The following is a 19732-nucleotide window of genomic DNA, read 5'->3' as shown; positions in this document are numbered from 1 at the left end:
GGGAATTATTTCCTGCCATATTTCTTCATTTTAAGATCAGGTTATGCTTGCTGTAAGAAATAAATCAAAAGAGAGGTTCTAAATTTACTTTAGGATTCCACGTTCTTAATACTTATGCACATACTTATCTTTAAGTATCTGATATGTTACTAGCTCCATATATTTAGTCCCTCACAGGTTTAAAATGGGCTTATGCAGCTCTTACTCAAAAGCCCTCCATTTAAATTATTTTGGTGAACTTAATCAGAATTTTAGCCTTAAAGCACTTCAAGACTGGTCCCCAAACAGTGTCATCTCTTGTTTTTCCTATTTTTGCATGACACAGAGGATGCTTATGAAAAGATTGCTTATTAGCAATTAATTGTAAACTCCTTTTCTTTTTATGGGCCAAGTCAGAGGAGGGATTTTTCTCCTCACATTCTTCTCTTCTTAACTTTTGTATTATGTATGTTACAAAATGGTCACATATATCTGCCAGGAGTGTCTAACCAAAATGAAAGGCTGTAGAACAGATTATCCAAAACTTGAAAGACTGATAATTTATTAGAGAAGCTTGCATTTACTTAAGAATTTTAAAGTAAATTTTATGAGCTTGACAGTAGTCAAATGAAAAAAGGATTGTAAAATGTCTAAGGTTCAACACAGAAATGTTCATATCACAGTTGACCTCAAACTTACCAACTTATTAGTATCCATCTGACCCCACTGATTTCAGTGTAAATCCGCAGAAATATCTAGGAGTAGAACTTTGACCCTTTTTCAGCCCCCAAATATCCATCAGAACGTGAAAGCCAGCTTTGGCTTTTCTTGCTTGCTTGCTTCTTGCTGCATCCCAGACAACCCTGATGCAAACCAAGCATACCTGTTACAGGTATATACCACTTTCCAACATATAGGGATAATATTTTTCCAGAAGGATTTTAGGCTACATTCTTTCATACTGTGAATGAAAAAGGAGGCCCATGTGGAGATAATTTCAGTTTACATACATGCACTTCTTTGTGAATTGTTTCAAAAAGAAAGGTATGTTATGACAAAGCAGCTCACCTCCTGAAAGCGTTTTCTTTCTTAAACATAGCTTTTGGGAAAGCTTGATTGCAAGTAAATGACAGGAAACTCTCTCCCCGAAAGACTGTGGAACGACAACAGATCCAACCCTCCTCTCACTCCTTCCATAATACTTACTACTAACATTTATATCCAGGGACCGAGTTCAAGACAAGAAAGACCAAGTCTCAACGAATCCCTTTTTACTCCAGCCCCTGTTACAAATTGCTGCATGAGAGAGACATTTAGAAGGGTTTTTTTTCCCCTCACAGGCAACAAACATTGTTTTTCTGATAATCTTCAGCTGGACTCATAGTTGGTCAGCAGCTCTAAGAAATGGCATTCCCAACATCCTCTGTACCTCAGTTTCCCTATTTGCGAAACAGAGGTAATAGTAATACCCCTCTATCTTAAAGGGACATTGTATTTGTACTATGTCTGAACAATTATTCGAATAGTTCTATGAAAAGACAACTATTCTAAGGGGCAGTTTTTTAAAGCTAGTGTAACAGAATACTTTTGGCAAAATGCAGCAGATAAGTTATTTGTACCATTTTAAGGGGGGGCAGTATGCGTATAAACTCCTACCTGTAATATGCACACCAAGAATAGCCAGCAGCTATAAAAGATAAAATATTTAAAATATTTATGAAGTTTTTATCTAAACAATCCAATATTTTTAAATTATGAACAATAGATTAGGGCAATACTCATTTCTTTCATTAGCACAGATTTGCTGGTCATCAAAAAATTAGCATCTCTGAAAACAAGCAATAAGCCAGCCAAAATTTCTTTTAGGAATTATTTACTGTAGATTAGGTACATTTTTCTTAAGATTAGGAGTTATTTCAGTGCTACAGTACCACATCCAATAGTTCTGTGTCTCATATTCCAATGTCTATCTGAATCAGATGCTTATCTTGCCTCCAAGACCCCTTTTTGTAACCTTACTGGAAGCTAACAGTGACATTCTATGCACGAAATATCATACTACCTCTACAGAAGATTCATTTTTTTAATGACTTGGTTTTTGGAAAATGAAAATAGGAAAAAAGTTTCCATTTTTGATTCAAAAATTTTTTAAATAAAAAAGTGACTTGTTTTAAAAAGTTTTCTTGAGTATTTAAAATACTGTTAATGTACCCAAAGTCTTCAGGAGCTTTATTTCCCCTTATACAGCGATGAGATGCTGACATTAAAAGAAATGAAGAGAAAGTCGAGTTAGGCTACCGTAATCCCTCCAGATAGGAAGAATTTCTGTTGAAGGTAAATAAACCAAGTACAGGGGGAAGGGAGGTGAAGTATAATACCATCTAGGGAAAAAAAATAAGGCAATAATATTCTTTCCCAAGCAATGGCATATACTCTTGGCCATCAATGGAAAAGAGCTTTTCCTTCATAGTGCATTTATTTGTATCCCAATATGAAAGCTATGCATGCACAGCAGGGAACAGAAATATTTGATGTGTTTCTATTATGAAGAGAATCTATATTTGCTATTGTTAAGGATTAAGATTGTGCCTCTTCTACAATACAGCTTGTCCTTAAATAAACCAGTCCAGCAAATCAATAATGTCAAATAAAGACAGAATTTTTGGAGACTCAAAATGTGGGGTTTGGAGGTAACTTACATAGCAGCAGCAACATACTTGCTGCTGAATCATGTCCCGCCTACAACCTGATTTGTGTAAGCAACGACATACCCACGGAGGGCACCAAGCTCTGTGAGAATGCTGTTTGCCTGAACCCATTTGCAGGTGGAGAACCTAAAAGGTGTGGAAAAACCCACAGGAAAGGGCTTACACACATAATGCACTTTTTTTAATTTCCCTACCCTGTTTAGGTCTCAAGAAGTATCCTGTCAGAACAGATGAGGACCTGGCATGCAAAAACAGTGGAATAGTCCAGGCACAGCAAACAAAGTTCAAAAAAATCAAGGAGTACAATGAAACTAAAGTAACTTTTCTGGTTGTGGATACTGGAGAGTGGAGAAGTGGGTTCACATCAAAAATATTTCTTCCTCTTCAGCAGTTTGTTAAAACAATATGACATATTTCTACAGTGATAGGATGGGAAAGTACAAGATTCTTCATGTGTGTCTTCAGTTAACTGCAGTGGAACGCAGTAGGAGTTTATCATTTAAACTGGTTAATGCCCATGCTTTTCTTTCCCGATTGTCATGTAGCCTTGCGATAGTAAAGTACGGTCTGACTGTAAGTTCCTCAAAAGTTTTCATGTGAGCCACACTGGGGCAAGAACAAGTGGAACAACATGACAATAGAAAAAAACAAAGGCCACATAAAGATAGGGTAAGGGTAGAGAAAAATCACATCAGACTCAGGGAGCTAAGAAAAAATCTTCTCAGAGAATTTTCTCAACTTGCAAGGGCCAGAAGGACTCATCGTTGAGCAACACAGAGTCAGTTATATACGAGCATATTGAACGTCCCAGCTCTCTGTCAAACTGAAGTCAAGGTTGTAAACTTCCAGTGTTGCGGAGGATTTTCTGGAGGAGGAAAAAAAAAGGGAGTTTAAGTCATCACAGCAGCATGTCTGCATGCAGCTCCATTAATATATATCAGCCACTCAGAGAAAAGTCCCCCTAATCTTCTGCCATTCTTATGTATTCACCCCCACCTACCTTCAAAGAATGATCTAGGTTTGTTTATTTGTTCAGACTAACGCCATTTAGGGCTGTAATGTAATCATTCTTCTCTAGAGGGAGCAAGCTCAAGGCGAACAGTGTCTTGTAGTTCAGCCTAACAGGTGACCCCGTATTTGACTTGTCATCAAAATAAGAGGGATTTTTTTCTAAAATAATCCAACTATTTTCCCTCTGTTTTCTTGCCTTCTTCAGTTCACAGAATGATTCATGAGAAAACCAATTAAGTGAGACAAATGGAAAAAGAAAAGAATGGAAAGCAAGATAATTTTTAAAATATTTTTTGCACACATTCTGATGTTTGTTAATAGATTCTGATGATCAGAGAGAGAATCAGTTCATAAAGAAACTGGCAGACACATTGTATATGGTATATTGATGTGCTGGCAGATTTGCAGAAGTTTCACTTCAGGCAGAAAACCTAAGGAGAATTTTTGGCAAGTACCTAAGCTACATCCTTTTTGTAAAGACCTTCCTCTCAGCTGCATTCAGAAATTGCAAAAAGACAGCATGCAGTGTCATGCAAAAATGCCTGTGAACTTCAGAGATATGGCATGTAATGCATATACAAAAAGAAAGTCACTCCTAGCTTACAAAACACATTGCTCATGCCTCTAATAGAAAATAAGGCACTCTCACAAGAGCTAACAACAGAAGAATATGCCCACTTCTCTTTCAACCATGGTAATAGCATTAACATTATCCATGCCTCTTTCTGAAAGCTCTTGGCTTCAAGGAATGTCCCTCTCTAGTTGTGGGTACCCAGGCAAAGAGGTTACAGTCTTGTATTGCTTTTAACATAAAGCTTAGGGAACATGGTAAAAGAAGTGCTTCTCTAAGCCCCTTTCAGCCACTCCACTCCTTATTCTAAATAAGGACATTTTTTGTGAACGGAAAATGCTGGCTCATGGTGCTGTCAGGCACTATCAGTTATAGCATGTGCAGCTGAGGATTACAGGGCTGTTATTAGCTGTGGATATTATTAGCTGTGGATATAACTGCAGTTACCTACCTACAGTCCTGCAGATGATGCAGTTGCTGGAGACAACACCTTGTAGAGATTCAGTCTTATGAAGCAGGATAAATTCATACTGCTGAGGAAAAAGCGGTGAGGGACACCATCTCCTACAAGAAGTTCCTTGGCTGTAAGGGAACAGTGCAACGAATAGAATAGCACATGGATGTTTTTTATACCAATTCAGCAAGCTGTTTAAGGCTCTCACTCAATTTAAACATGCTGGTAATTTCATTAATATGCTTGAAACAAGTCAAAGTACCAGTCTCGACATCTGCACCCGTAATACAGAAAAATGCTGGATGTTTATGACCTTCTGAAGCAAACATGAACACTAGTAAAAGTATAACCATAGCATCACAGGCTGGCCTGTTCGTAACAAACACAAGACCATACCCTTTGAATAGACATAATGTCCCTATAAAGGCTTGCTCTGTTAGCTTGATTTTTCCTTTACCCAGCTCAGTTTCCCCTCATAAAACTCACTGGGTTGAGCCGGCTGGCCTAGTGCAGGGCACAGCTGGAGTCTAGTGCTTCTGCTCAGGCACTAACAGGGATGCAGTTTTAACTCCTCCCCAATGATAATTCAATCCTTAGGCTAAAATTACCAGCTGATAACAAAATTTCTGTTTTTAAGGGTAGATCATATCACATTAGCAAACTTGAACAGAGTAACTCAATATCCTAATTTAAAATAGCTGCTTTTGTAAAGATGGTCTTATACTATAGCTGCCTCTTTTCTCCTCCTAGCTGCAAAGCTCCTTCTGACCATCCCTATCTCTGCTTGTTCCTCCAGAACTGCTCCTTTACTGTTCATTTGCCTGTTTTCTGTTTATCTATCCCTAAGGAAAGAGTTAAAGGAGAAAAGAGGAAAATATCTACAATTAAATTGCTCTTTAACTTGTACCTGCCTCTTGGCAACTGCAGGTTGTAATTCAGCCATTTACAACTCTCCCTTGCCACTTTAGAAAGAATAAATAATGTAGGGTCTTACATTCATATTTGTAGTAGGAAAGGAATGCTGGGAGTTACAAACTGCTGCTGAAAAGACAGCCACATTCAGGGGGTAAAGACTGGAAAGACAAATCTCTCAGAGGGCTCTCTCAGACAAGAAACACTAAAAAAAAAGTAAGAATTGAAGCCTGTAATGGCTTGAAGAAGCTCTGAACTCCATTATGGTGAGTTGGAAGCAGTTTGTGCATCTGTCTAAAGATGTAACTAGCAAGCAAACCTACCCTACAAAAGAACTAGAAGAGGTTCAGGACACACTCATAACAAATTTTTCTCCAGTAAACAAATCGCAAAATTTAACTTACAGCTTGTCACCTGCACCAAGGACCATTTTGTTACCCTAACTTTTATTAGCCCAAGGAATGTGACTGTCTAGCAAACACTCACCCATCGGTATATTTTGCATGTTTTATTCTCTTAACAATCAAATCACAGTAAAGCAACTCAGCAAATGAGCTTGCACGCACAGGCGTCTTCCAGTCTAGTGACTGAGGAGTCTGGCATGAGTACCATAAAATGGGTTACATGTTCACAGCTTGGAGACCTACCTACACCTGCAGTTTAAGCTACGACACTGGACTATGAGCGACACAATGCATCCATTCAGTTGCCTCTGCTATTCAGGTAGTTAATTCCAGCTGACGAGCAAGGTGGAAAGGGTTAGCATTCAATCACTGCATCTAGATCTGCCAGAACTAATCTGTCAGATCCCTGACTTACATTTATAAAATGCCTTGTGTGTGAATACCTCCAATGTGCAGTAACTTCTCTCCAAAGGACAAAGGGTGGAATATTGTACCAGAGAGATACAAAATGTATGTTTACTGGACAAGAATTAACAGGTAGCAAAAAGCCCCCAATTGGGAATCTATTCTTTTTTCTTTCCCTCTTTAATACAGTTTTATCCCTATTCTTTTAGCATACACTGTGCAAACATGAAGCAAATTTAAATTGTTTATGCAGCAACTGAGATCCTCAGCAGGATCCAACATGTGAAGGAGATTTCAGAAAAAAAAGAATATAGACAGGCGATTTTCCACCAAGGTCAGCAGTCACTGAGAATATAATTTACCACAGGGCCTCTCATCCTCTCACAGATGCCTTGTCCTTTCTAGCACGGGGAATATGTTGCAGAATAGTAAGTCCTCTCTCGGGCAGGGAGGAGAGCATGAAGAGGGCCTTTGGTAGGGGAATGATTCGACTTAAAAAAACAAACAAAAAAAAACTCACGTATTTGTCATGTTCAAATACTTCCTCAAGTCTGGGAGTTTCTTTCTATTGACATTGTGTTTAAATAGCATGGATCTAAAATTTATTCCTACATTCAGAGCAAGAAAGATTTATATCATATTAAAATCATTCTGAACCTTCATTTTAATGAATTTGCTCCAACACAAAGGCTTAGAGTCAACAAGGGTGTTACTTTCTGTAGTTCACCAATTGCATATTTTTCCAATCAGTTTTCAAAGAAAGACTAACATTAGTCTTTATAATGGACCTTTTAGTGAGAGGAAGGTGGTTTTTAGAGTATGCTATAAAAGAACTGAAGTACTTAAAAAGCAAATATAAAAACTTTCACCCCCCATAAACTAGTGTTTGATGAGAAGTTGACAAAAAGGGAAAAGAAAAAAAAAATCTCTTGTCCATGAGTTTGGACACTGAAAGCTAAATAGACCATGCAAATAATAACAAATACACAAGATTAATTATTTTTTGATCTCTAAATCCCATAAGATGTTGTTAGAAACAAAAGTGAAACAATGAAGCCTGAAATAAATGCAGCTTGGTTTCCAGTGGATTTTTGTCTCATGATTTAAGCTCCGATTTGAGCTTTCCTCTGGTATGAGAGTTTACAAGATGTCTCACAAAACATGGGCTCAGTCTACTGTCTTTCCCTCAGTCAAAATGCTTATGAGGTCTTATTTTTACAATACTACTGAGAACTCAATTTTCTTTGATACTTCTGCCCTTCTGTCAAATTTGGTTGACATCGGCTAGCGGGTTCAGAAGTTATTAGATGAGACATTTAGACACACACGTAGACTGAACAAATGCATAAATATTCTTTCTATATAAAAAGCAAGCTAAAACCTGCTTTCACAAGAGCTTTTTATGTTTTTATGTTCAGTTCCACACACAGGAAAATATGTGGCACTTGCATCCTTATAGTAAGGAAATCCTAAGAAACAAGTCAGATTGCTGTTTAAGACTAAAGAATTTCAGAGGAAAGAACAACAATAGAAGATTTCTTAGCAGCAGAAATTCAGTTTTAGAAATAACATTCCAAACCTTGCAAACCTTTACAAAATAACACCAAATGGTATTCATGCTAATGAAAATCAAATTCTTACTAAAATAAATGGGAAGTGAAGGTAGAAGGCTGAGCTCACAAGATCAGATAAGGACTACAAGGCTCAGCCCAGCAGTATCTAAAGTGATCTCCATTTTCGAGACACTGATAATCTGATTCATTAACTTTTTTTCCACCTATTTAGGTCAGATAGAATAATATGTAATTTCATATTAAAAGTGCAGATAAACTGCCCCATTTTTATGGGGCACACTTTTTACATCTAAGCAACCTAGAAGCAGAATAGCCAGAGTTTACATTTTGCTAAATAGAGCACATAAAGTAAGATTGTTGTAACAGATTTTGTTTTTAATGCATGGGTCATTCTCTTCTTAGAAAAATAGACTACCGTGATTTTTTTTTAAGGATGCAAAGATTACTTCAGTAACACAGGCAATGACTTTCCGTGTATTTATTTATGGAAAAAAACACAAATGAAAAGATTAACCTGACCACTGAGGACACACTTAACATAAGCCTACCTCAGGCTCGTCATTACCCGTATGGTACTGCTGACCTTGAAAAGCTTTCATGTTAACCAGGAAAGACAGAATACAGCTAGGACACAGAACTCAAAAATGCATTACCGTCCTGAAATGAATTCATCACTCCGTGATATAATAATTATCACAGGTTTCTACCTTAAAATGACATTTTTGTTGTGTTCTCATTTATTAATTTATTCAGTAGCCTTAATCAGAACAAATAAACAGAACATTTATATGAATTTCAGGAGGCCATCTACGACAAGAACGGCCAAGATAAAAACATCTCAGCACCTGACCTTTTATCACGGAGAAAGTCAAAGACAGAAGGGCACTTCGTACCTTCCAGCACCCATTTTTGAAGAGAAGTTAGTCTAGCAGAAACAGACAGTAAAAGGAGGCTCAGTGAAATGATCACAAGAGTCCCACCATGAGCTGCCGGGGTGCTTTGGTGCCATACTGCCAAATCTACATGGTGCAGGAGTTGGTCATTTGAGAAACCAGCACCTGTAAGACAGAAACAGTCTTCTGAGAGCAGCATTTCTCCAGTGGAAGTCCCGAAACCTCTTAGTCTGACTTTTTCTTTCAAAAGCTCCTGGCTACTGGTCAAGGTCTCACTTTCCATTAAGCTAAGCTAGCACCAGAGCATTTCTAGCAGCAGAGTGTATAATTCTTTTTTATAAAAGTCTCCTTAATATTACAGAGAGAAACTTGAAGTGTTTAATTATTTTTAGGGGGTTAAAAGTGATTTCAGTGCTGTGACAGTGGGTACCATTAAAAATCAGTCAATAAATCAGTGAAATTCTTACAGCAACTTCTGTAGAATTTTATATACTTCATTTGGGATTAGACTGTGCTTGGATTGAATCATTGGAGAAAGCGGTGCCTCCGTGACTTGCACCTCTGAAAATTTAGCTTAAAGAGAACATAGCCATTAGCAAGACAAATAGGAAATGCAAAAAAACCAATAAACATAGATTGCATAAAATGATATATTTTTAATCAGATGAATGAGCAAGCTCAGCAAATTCAAACACAACTTGTCAGTAGCTAGCATTTCTCTGTGATCTTCATGGTTCATATTTCTTGTACAACATCATCTTTTTTCTTTAAAGGTCATTATTCATGTGCCCTCATTTATAATATGTTGTATGAATTTCTTTCACTCTGGTTAAACTGGAATGGTATGTTTTGAAAAAAGCGGCAATATTCACACTTTTTCCTCTAAAACTCTCCATTTAGCTGTGTCTGCTGCAGTTTGGGACTGCTGAAATTAGAAGCTGCAGTTAATTCTGCAATTCAAATATTTAAAAGCAGAGACATTCGATAACTCTTTCTCCCAACCTCACTATGACAAGACAACCAAGGCATATTCTCTCTGGAGGTGGGGGAGGGAAGAAATGATCACAAAGATTTTTTATCAGTTTTTAAACTGCTATAAAAGCTGTGAACTACATGACAAAAAAGTTACAGCAGTAAAAGACAGAAAAGGCAAAAATGGCAGTGCATGTAGCACTCTCCTAGGGAACCTTTATCAGGGAGCTGCCCGAGTGAGGCTTTTCTGAGCAGCCTGTAGTTACCCTCAGTTCATGCTGGTCAGGTCTTTTACCAAGAGGGTTTTTCTTTCAGTATTTATGTAGTGCAGCAGGCAACTGTTTACCTCAGAGGCATAAAAGTAAATCCGGATGCATTTGATCCATAGTGCCACAGCAGCTCTGTTGCCTATGGAAACAAAGGCTCCTTTTCAGGGATTTCACACAACAGGCCCTGTGACGCTAGAGTGTGCCATCCATTTCAGCCACTGTATTATTTGTAGGTATTTTGCTAATGTATAGACATATATTTATACATACACACACACCCCTATATGTGGAACATAAAATATTCTCTGTAATATCCCAGTACGATCAGATCAGACAGTTCCTGAGTCTCAGATTAATTATGTTACTTTATTGAAATGACATAATCCCCTTTTAAACAAATTGATTGTTGAAATTTAATAAATGTTCAAGCTATAATCATCTGCTTTTTTCCTCATCACCTTTTACAATGTAGATTGTTAAATATTTTGTGGACAACAGCTTGGCAAATCTGTTTCATGCCTACTCACAAATTCAGCTTTTGAAGATGACCTTGGAGCATGGAGTTTTAAGATTCTGCAGAGAATGGATAACACACCAGGAGTACCTTATTAAAGATTTCTTTTGAAAATCACTTGTTCCTGAATATGTTGTATTTCCTAAATGCCATTCATCTGTGGACCTCCATACAGTTGACAGATAATTGATCCAGAATACCTCATTTCAACAAATCTCAGTGCGGTGTGTTTGTTACAGCCCTTTTCCCAAGGAGAACCAGAGATCATACAGAGGGAATTTAGTCAAATGCAGGACTTGAACGCAAAATGCATGATGTCTTCCTCTAGCTACGATAAAATAATGGGGTAGGTCTTCAACTGTAGGCCTCTGCAGCTCTGGTGTTGTAAAGAATTTGGCTCAATACCTCCTCCCTCTTTACTGACGTCACAAAAGAATGTAGTCACAAAATTTATACCTTATGTGATTTTTCTTAAAGACCTGCTGTATGAATCTTCAGATTTTAATTCTAGAAGGTAATTAGCAGCTGAGGGCACTTTGTTAAATATGTTTCTAGAGTCCACCAATTGTTTATAACTTGCTTATTATTTTTGCATTTTGGCTTATGCATGCTTACATCAATAGGTATATAGATGAACCAACAATTCCCAACATCCTCAGGTGAAATGAACATCCTCAATTTTACTTTTAAATAGAAGCATCAGGTTATAAACAGTGATAATGCTTCACACCAAATTAAAAGAAAACAATTTTAACTCATTTAAACTGCCATGTTATTCTCCATTAAGAACCTAGGGCCAGAGAAGCCTTGAAAATATCATCTGTATAAATATTCATGTCTGTGAACACATAACCTTAGAAGCAGATTTGACAGGGAAGACAAAGAATAGCTTCTCCACTTTGCAGTAGATGACTAAGATCATTTGAATAATTTATTGATAAGCCAATGTGTAGAAAAAGTTCAAATAGTACAGGCTGGACTTGTTACAAAAAAAACAAAAACAAAAGAAAGCCCAAAAAACAAAGAGAACCCCTTGACTCCAAGAATACCTAACATTATTATGATTTCATAAATATAAGAGTACTATGAGTCTGTTTGTTTAGCAGAAAGTCTCACATGGTAGAGAACAATATTGATGATGATAGCTAGTTAAGGGTCTGAAAATTGCATGACTTCTTTACAGGTTTTTTTTTTGTTGATATTTGGGGGGGGGTTGTTTTTTTGTTTTTTTAAGAACTGGAAGGATGTTTGAATGCCAACAAGAGCTTCATGAGCAAACTTTTTTAAAAAAATCTTTCTATTGAACCTGAATGAAGCCATGGTTTGGAACAATACAGTTGCCAGTAAATCCAAGACAATAAACTTCAATGTCATAACAACAGGGATGTGGACAAATTAGATATCTCTTCTGTCACCTTTCCTGTATAAAGTGGTACTTACATGAGTAATCCTATTGAAAACAGTGAGATGACTTGTGCACTAAGAGCTACTTAATGGAAGGATGGCAGGCTGCAGGTAGACAAAGCATAGATGTATTAGCTGATAAACTTGTTTCTTACATACTGACAAGGAAAAGGAGAAGAGGAAGGGCAGATTGAAGTTCCATGTAGCAGCTAAGCTCATTTTCCTGAGATACCAACAATTTGCAACTGTAAAGGGCAAAACACTCCAAAGATTATATGAATGGTCAAAAGCTATACATGGACAATGGCAGCTGCTGAGGTTGTCATAGGATCAGCTTCAAGAAATACATGTCACAACTCATGCTCCAGCTGTTCAAACTGAGTTGTTTTGAGGCCTTCCTGTTTCAGGGCTACATCTAAAGCTACATCTGTCTTTGGATGTAGCCCTGCAGTTGGGGTGCTGGCCAGTGTACAGCATACGCAGACGTACTGCAGTGAAGACGACCAAACAGCACTGTGCACCAGCAGAGACAATGTTTCCTAAAGCCCTGTGCGCCTAAATATGCTGATCGTTTTTCTCTGACTTGGTATAATTCAGTATACCTTCCTACTCCATGACCAAGGAAGACCAGTTGCCAGGGCCAGAACATCCTCTCTGGAATTGCACCTACTTGCCCACAAAGGTTCCTTTAATCTTTTCCCCTCAACTTGCTTCTACATACAAAATAAACCAAACAATGACATGGCTGCCAAAAGTCCTGCTGATTTTAATGAGATGATGCCTATGGCTAGCAGCTGGCAAGATTAGGGCCTTCTAGTAGATATATTTAGCAAAGTAAGGAAGACTAAAATTCTGGAGTATATCTCTATTCCCTCGTACTACCTAGATTGCTAGTCTGCTCAAACTCTCAGGATATTTCCTACTATGTAGACAATTTACAGCAAGACAGAATGTTGCTGTTTTACAAAGCAAACTGTATCTTATACTTGAATGTGATATAAACAGTTATTCTTAATGTTATTCCAGTTGTGTTCAGGATACCTGACACTGATCAACATTGCAATAATTATGCAATAGATGCATCATCTTAAAGACATAAGTGACTATAAATTAAGGATAAAGGTCAGATTGAGGAACACTTCCCAACAGAGGGAAACACTAAACTTCTGGATTACAAACTTAAGAAATAGACTAAAAGAAGCATTTTAATAGAAAGTCCAGCTTTAACTTCAAAAGCTAAATATTTATTTTTTTAATTTCAGCCTTTAACAAGAGGAGGTTGAACAAGAGGAAAAATTCAGATGGAAAAGATATTTGACAAATGGAACTTAAATTATTATACTCAGCTTAAAAGATTAAAAGATAGAAAAAATAAGTGTTCTTCTTAATTAGATAAGCCATATGCTATATGAAATAAATCCTGGTAGTAGAATAGCCTGTAATTACAACCTTATTTTTAAACAGATCCTCTTAATTCTGTTATATTCTGTTTCTGATTTATTTACTAAAATATTAAGATCACAGAGTTATTATGAAAAAATGCACTTCACAGTTGAAAGAATATCACAGAAATTATTTTCCTACCTCTTCTCCTACAAACAGAAGATAATAGACATGGCTTTATGCATTAAAGATTTTTTTTCTTTGAAGTGAAAACTAAGAAAATAAAAACTAGGCAAACTAGAAAATAACAACCACCATAGTCAGTCTGTCTTGCTCAGTATCCTGTCCCTAACCATGGATGGTAGTTGATGTTCAGGGAGTGATATGAAAGCAGGGCATAAAGGGAATGATCCTTCCCCAATATCTACTCCCAGCTCCAGGCAAAGATGACCTCTCCGTGTCCCTTCTTTCCCTGCCTTCTGTGTCCCTGCTTTCTATGGTTCTTTGATTTTAATGACTTCAGACAAAAAAACAGGAGACATCACCTGAATCCCCAGAGAGTCCATTTGCTCTTGCTACATCATATTTTAAAAAAGAAAAAGTAAATTTGTAGCACCTAAAGGAAACTATTTGTTCCCCACAGAGCTAAAACTCCATGGGTGATGTCTGCCAGGCTTGAAAGGAACCTGTCCATGATGAGCACCTACCTTAAAGACTGCCAGTGCAGTCAGCTAGTGGCTGAACTTGGAGGTGTAGTTTTGGAGGGTGAGTATCAGTCCCCAGACAAATTACAACTTCTTCCAGACAAAGGGGTGATAACTGTAAATAACATTGTCTATGACATCCTGGTGAGCAGACAGCTAAAATAAAACAGGCCTTTCTGAGCCAGGAGCATTTGTGAAGCCCCAGAATGAAGTCCAAATTCTATTGCTAAAACCTGACAAAGTAGACACTGTCCCAGTTATCTTTGGAGCAGAAGAAGGCTTTGTAGAAATTGCAAAATATCATCAAATGAAAGGTGTCAACCTTTCATTCTCCTAAGAAAGAGCCTTCTGAAGTGAAGACTATGTTGCAATTTCTTCAGGTCTAATAGCTCATAGAAACAGTATAGAACAACCCAGTCGTTGAAAACCTTCCACACTGACCTCCAGAAGAAAAGCAGCAAGAGAAAAGGTCAGCTGTGGCTGCGCACAAGACTGAGATTTACATTCAAAACTCACTTGGACCAAAAGGAAAAGAGAACACACATCTCATTTGGGTTCTGGCTGTTTGGGCCTTAATTGCTGAGAATATGCTATTGCTGCAGTGTCACACAGGTGTCAAGCCAGGCATTGGGGAGGGCAGCAGAAGCCAGAGCAGAGGCTGACCACATAGAGCTCCTCAGGGAGAGCTACCTTGACACCGAAGGGAGAGTGGCCCAGAGACATCAGGGCCCTCCGTGGAAAGGTGCATCTGAGTTCTACATTAATCTTCTCAGCCAGCTAGTCCTGCCCCAGAGCAGAGCTGGGTGCAGGTCTGATCACAGAGACCAGAGCTTAACCTAGGTTATAAGCAAATTTGATTTCGTAATTTACACTAGGGCAAGGTATATGTGTTTGTGCATGCTGAAACTGTGCCAGACATTGCCATGACCACAAATGTAGTGGTCTCAGAGGCCAACTAAGAGCAGTGGGTTCTGCCTCTTCCATAAAACAGATTTCAGACAAATCCATACAAAGTCTTTGAGAATCAACCATTGGTGTCATTACAATTACACTTTTAGAAGTTGCAATAGGTTTCTGTTTTCATGAAACAGCTGGAGCTGGCACTCTGAGTTGCATCACACAGGACAGAGACAATTCAATTAGGTCAGCTGCTACCTTGCATTATGGTTGTGTGTACCTCAGCGTGTGGGTGTGTGTCTCCATTCCTGAAATTAATATGGGGCACACCTGTATGAACATAGTATTTAACAGGGTTCAAATGAAAATAAGCCTCCAGTATTGCCCACACATTCTGAAACCAGAAGGGTCATGAAAGCATCAGATCCAACCACCTGTCTCACCTTAGGCTTAGGACCGCTAAAAGGGTTTTTATTTATTTGGGAGTTTTTTGTTTTGGCTTGGCGGGCTTTGAGAGGGGAGGTGTAGCTGGGATTATCTGAGTGGTATAAAGTTTTGACTTAAGTTTTTAAGAATAAATTTCTTCTCAGTGATATTCACCATCAGTTCTCCTATCTTAATGAAAATATCTTTAATATAATGTCCATTCGTAGACTCTAAAAAGAGTCACTACCATCCTTACTATTTCTATAAGGGAAGCTCATAATGAGATGGTTTCAAGATGGTACCAGTCCCTTTCATAGAGTTGCAGGTGTGCTTTTATCACTATATATAGATATAATTTATTAACATAAAGTTTTTCCAAGTCTCATATTTCCAAAACAATCAAGATCAGTCAGAACATAAATCAGCCCATATCTGTTAGATGAGTAATTCACTTGAGAAGATCAGAACTTCTTGCTGAGAAATTTAATGCAACCAAACTAAATCCAACATAGCAATTTAACTGTATTTTCAATCCTGTGAGTCTCAACCTCCCTTCTTACTGTGTGCTGCACACCTCACAGGTTATGACTCTTTCTACAGCGTATTGGCACTTACCTGTATGCACTGTGGCCATCCCACAGGCGTGCAGACTGTACAGCTCACTTTCCTTTAAGCATTAACATCAACTAGCTGAGACGGGCTTATTCCAGTTCTGCTGTTCTGATTACTGAGCAAAAAGGACAGGAAATCATTACAGTCAAAACATTTCTAAAAAAGGTCACTTTAATACAAAATTACATCAATCACCTTGAAGAAAAAAAAGTGCATTTCAATTGATGTCATTCGTTCATGGGCTAATATCAGCTTGAGTTTTAAAAAGTTGGGCTGGTTCTGGAGAAAAATCATTAAAAATTAACCATGTCTTTCAACAGAGATTTAAATATTGTGTGAGTAGGTAGAATTGTATGAGTTGTTTCATATGGTAATCTAAATGGTTGTTTGAAAACTTTTTCTGAAGACATTACTGTGAAAAAAATTTTAATGCAAGAGAATCAGCTAGAGAAGAAAAATATGTATGAAGCATTTCTCATTCTTTACTCTGGTCTAGTTACATGCTTCATAGAACCTAGGACTTTGATTCGCATATGTAGTGTTATACAAGTGAAACAGGCCAGAATTATTATACCTATAATTCATAAGTACATATATTCAGGACTATTAGACACATTAGGTGAAGTATCTAACTTTATGTAAAATTTTAGGATATGATTGTGACATGGCCACATTTTCAGAATATCTTCTAAAACTATAGAAAAAGCTTTATATGTCCAAAACTTTTAATGGTAAAGTCTAACTGAATTTGTAGGAATAAATGAGGTCCCACACTTTCAGCCATTAATACTGACATATGACTTCTAAAGCCAATAATTAAACTTCCAGTGACTTCAGTGGTACAAGATCATGCCCATATATCCTAATTCAGCTTGTAAGCCCACTTTTATCTATACCAAAGTACATAAGCATGTGCTTAGCTTTAAGGCACTGAAGGACTTATCCTTGTGTTAAGCAATTTGCCGAAAAAGGATGAATGGATAGTTTGGAGACAGCAGTATTTCAGGACTGGATTCTACAAGCACACAGAATTCATATTTAAATGCCATCTACTTAATACTTTATGTACACATAATTTACAGACATACAAAAACATGGACAAACAAGACCAAGTACATAACTTTATAACACAAGATAGGCTTCCAATCTCAACAATTTTATCTTATATATCTTAAAAAGGTCCACATTCTGCAACATTAGAAATTTTCTAGTATCCATGGGGATGGCTAGTGGGATTAGTCAACCTCACAAGTTTAATTCAAGTGTAGGTTTTTTCAGGCCCATGGCTAAATGACTAAATCCTTATGTATGCTGCAATTTTAAAAATAATTCCTGAAGTGTTTTAATTCTGCTCTATCTGTAACACATCTATGCTTGGATTTGCAAATAGTACTCAAGCTCCTTAATTTCAAGTCAGCTGGAACATTGTGTTTTGAAAAGTCTGGTACAAAACTGAATGTCACTTGATTGTTATTCTGCTTAGGAGAGACTACAAATGATGGATCATGAAGGAACAGAGAGAAAATCCAATGAGAAACAGGATGAAAACGAAGCAGAGAATATGAAAAAAGAACAGAGTGTGAGAAAGAGAAACACAGAGGGAGAATAAAAAACTCTCATAGACTGACGTTTAAGGGACAAAAACCTGACCCAGACCACCAAGCTGTGCCAATGTCACTTTTTGAGGGTTATGATACTCAAGCAGTGATCTTCGTATAGTACTTGCTTTAGGACAAGGTTCCCTTGAGAAAAGTTTACAGTATCTAAAGAATAGTTCACAAGCCAGAACTAATTTCCTAAAATAAAAGTTTGCAAGCTCTGCAAAACCCCACACTCCATGCTTTTGTATCCCTTCATCAGTATTATGCATGGATAAACCAAGGATTTCAATCCCTTCAAAAAGCAACCATTTCTTTCTAACAAGCAGCTCTCCCCAGACCCGGTGGCGAGGACATTAAGCTCCCTGCTTTGTGAGCCAAGGCTCACAACTCACAGCAAGATTTCTGCCGTGCTGCGCTGGGGTCATCCCCCTTGGAGAGATGGAGCCATCCTGATCTGCCAAAGACACACTGCTGCCTGCTGGCTGTAGAGAAATCATTGTCACACAGCAGCAATGGTGGAATTTGAATTGTTCTCTTTCCAGTCTTCCAAGCCATGGTTTCTAAAGATGACAGTAGTAATTAGTCCTGAATGCTTTATGTGCCATAGAGAAATGTAGAACATGTCCAACAGGCAAAGTTTTTAAAGAGTTTCTGCCAAAACTTTGATCACTGAATGAATTGTCTGAAATAATACTGTGAACGCTTTGCTTATTAAAAATGAAACTGGGGTGTTGTATCAATGAAATATATTTTATTGTGTTCTGTCAATGAGACATATGCTATTATATTATCAAGGTACTGATTCAGACTATAATTTCAGACTAGCTTTCCATTTCTCTTAATGAGAGACTGTACCAAAAGTAAATTACATGAGTTTTCATCACTATATTCTTAATAAGAATAGGACATTCTGGTTCTCTTTTTTAAGGAGAAAGCTAAGATAGTATTTATTAAGTCCATGATCTGAGTAGTTAAGGACTAATACTGAATATCCAAAATATGCTACAGGAGCTTTAGTCAACAGGGAGCGCGACAGTACAAAAAAACCAAACCTTTTGACTAGAGAAATTTTTAAAAAAATGTAATTCTTCAGGTAACAGGAAAAGAATGTTGTTTAATTTTAATATTGGAAAAAAGGAAAGGTAGAGATGGAGAAAAGAAGGGAAAGACAACCAGCATTTCCAGAAATTAAAATGGGGTATATTTTTGAAAAAGAAGATGCCTTCAAGACCTCAGTTAAATGTTCAGGAGATGAAAGAAATGCATGTAATTCTCTAAAGAGACAGCGAATGTATACCCTGAAAAATCACCACAGTATTTGAAAAGAAATGGAAACCTCTTTTATGACCATAAACTATGGACACCATCTGTTTATTTTTTTTAAGGGGTCTTGCTTTTCTGTTTTGTCAAGACAACTTCTGGGTCAAAATGCCTGTGTATTTAATGACACTTTAGATGTCAGTGAAAGGAGATTACAAGAAAAATGAGAACCCTGGGGCTTGCCAGGTCTTTCTGGGATAAATGTTCCTGGGAATAGCAAGGTTATATAAATGAAGAGAATCCATCAGCTGATATTGTTGTGGGGATTATTTACATTTAAAGAAAAACACAATATAAGATAGAGGAATATTTGAAGATGGTCTTTACGGAAAAGAATTCAACAGTTAAGAAAAACAGTCTAAGCAATAATAAATCACAAATTCTTCCTCTTTTTTCACATGGCAGGGGGAAGCAATTGTTAGGGGAACAGAGGAAAGCATGGACTGAAAGAAAGCTTCAGATAAGGCTAAACCCTTTTCATGTAGGCATAATCTCTTCCCTGGAAACACAGGGACATGCTGAAGGTAAACCAAGATTGAAGGGAACTTGGTTGAAGTCCAATAATGTAGGAGAAACTTGCCTACATATAAACAACAAAGTTTAGGCCTATTAACAACAGAAAACATACTATGTACAAGTGAAGGAAGTGTTCTGAAGGCATTAATCAAGTTTGTATCATCAGGCAAGACATAGCTGTGGAGAGAAGAGTGTCCCTGCAG

The 19732-nt window shown here is 37.4% G+C and overlaps 1 long non-coding RNA gene across 1 annotated transcript; it reads right to left on the bottom strand.

Moving 5' to 3' along the window:
• Positions 1 to 1768: 1768 nt before the first annotated feature.
• On the bottom strand, positions 1769 to 9019 carry LOC135329109 (uncharacterized). The gene is made up of 3 exons (XR_010390326.1): positions 8912 to 9019; positions 4721 to 4851; positions 1769 to 3552 (listed from the first exon to the last, which is right to left on the bottom strand). It is a non-coding gene; the product is annotated as an uncharacterized LOC135329109 (long non-coding RNA).
• Between the last annotated feature and the right edge of the window lie 10713 nt (positions 9020 to 19732).

This window comes from Dromaius novaehollandiae, chromosome 8 (genome assembly GCF_036370855.1).
Source record: "Dromaius novaehollandiae isolate bDroNov1 chromosome 8, bDroNov1.hap1, whole genome shotgun sequence".
Taxonomy (NCBI): domain Eukaryota; kingdom Metazoa; phylum Chordata; class Aves; order Casuariiformes; family Dromaiidae; genus Dromaius; species Dromaius novaehollandiae.
Note: the sequence above shows the minus strand (reverse complement) of the source record. Positions and strands in the feature narration are given on the sequence as shown.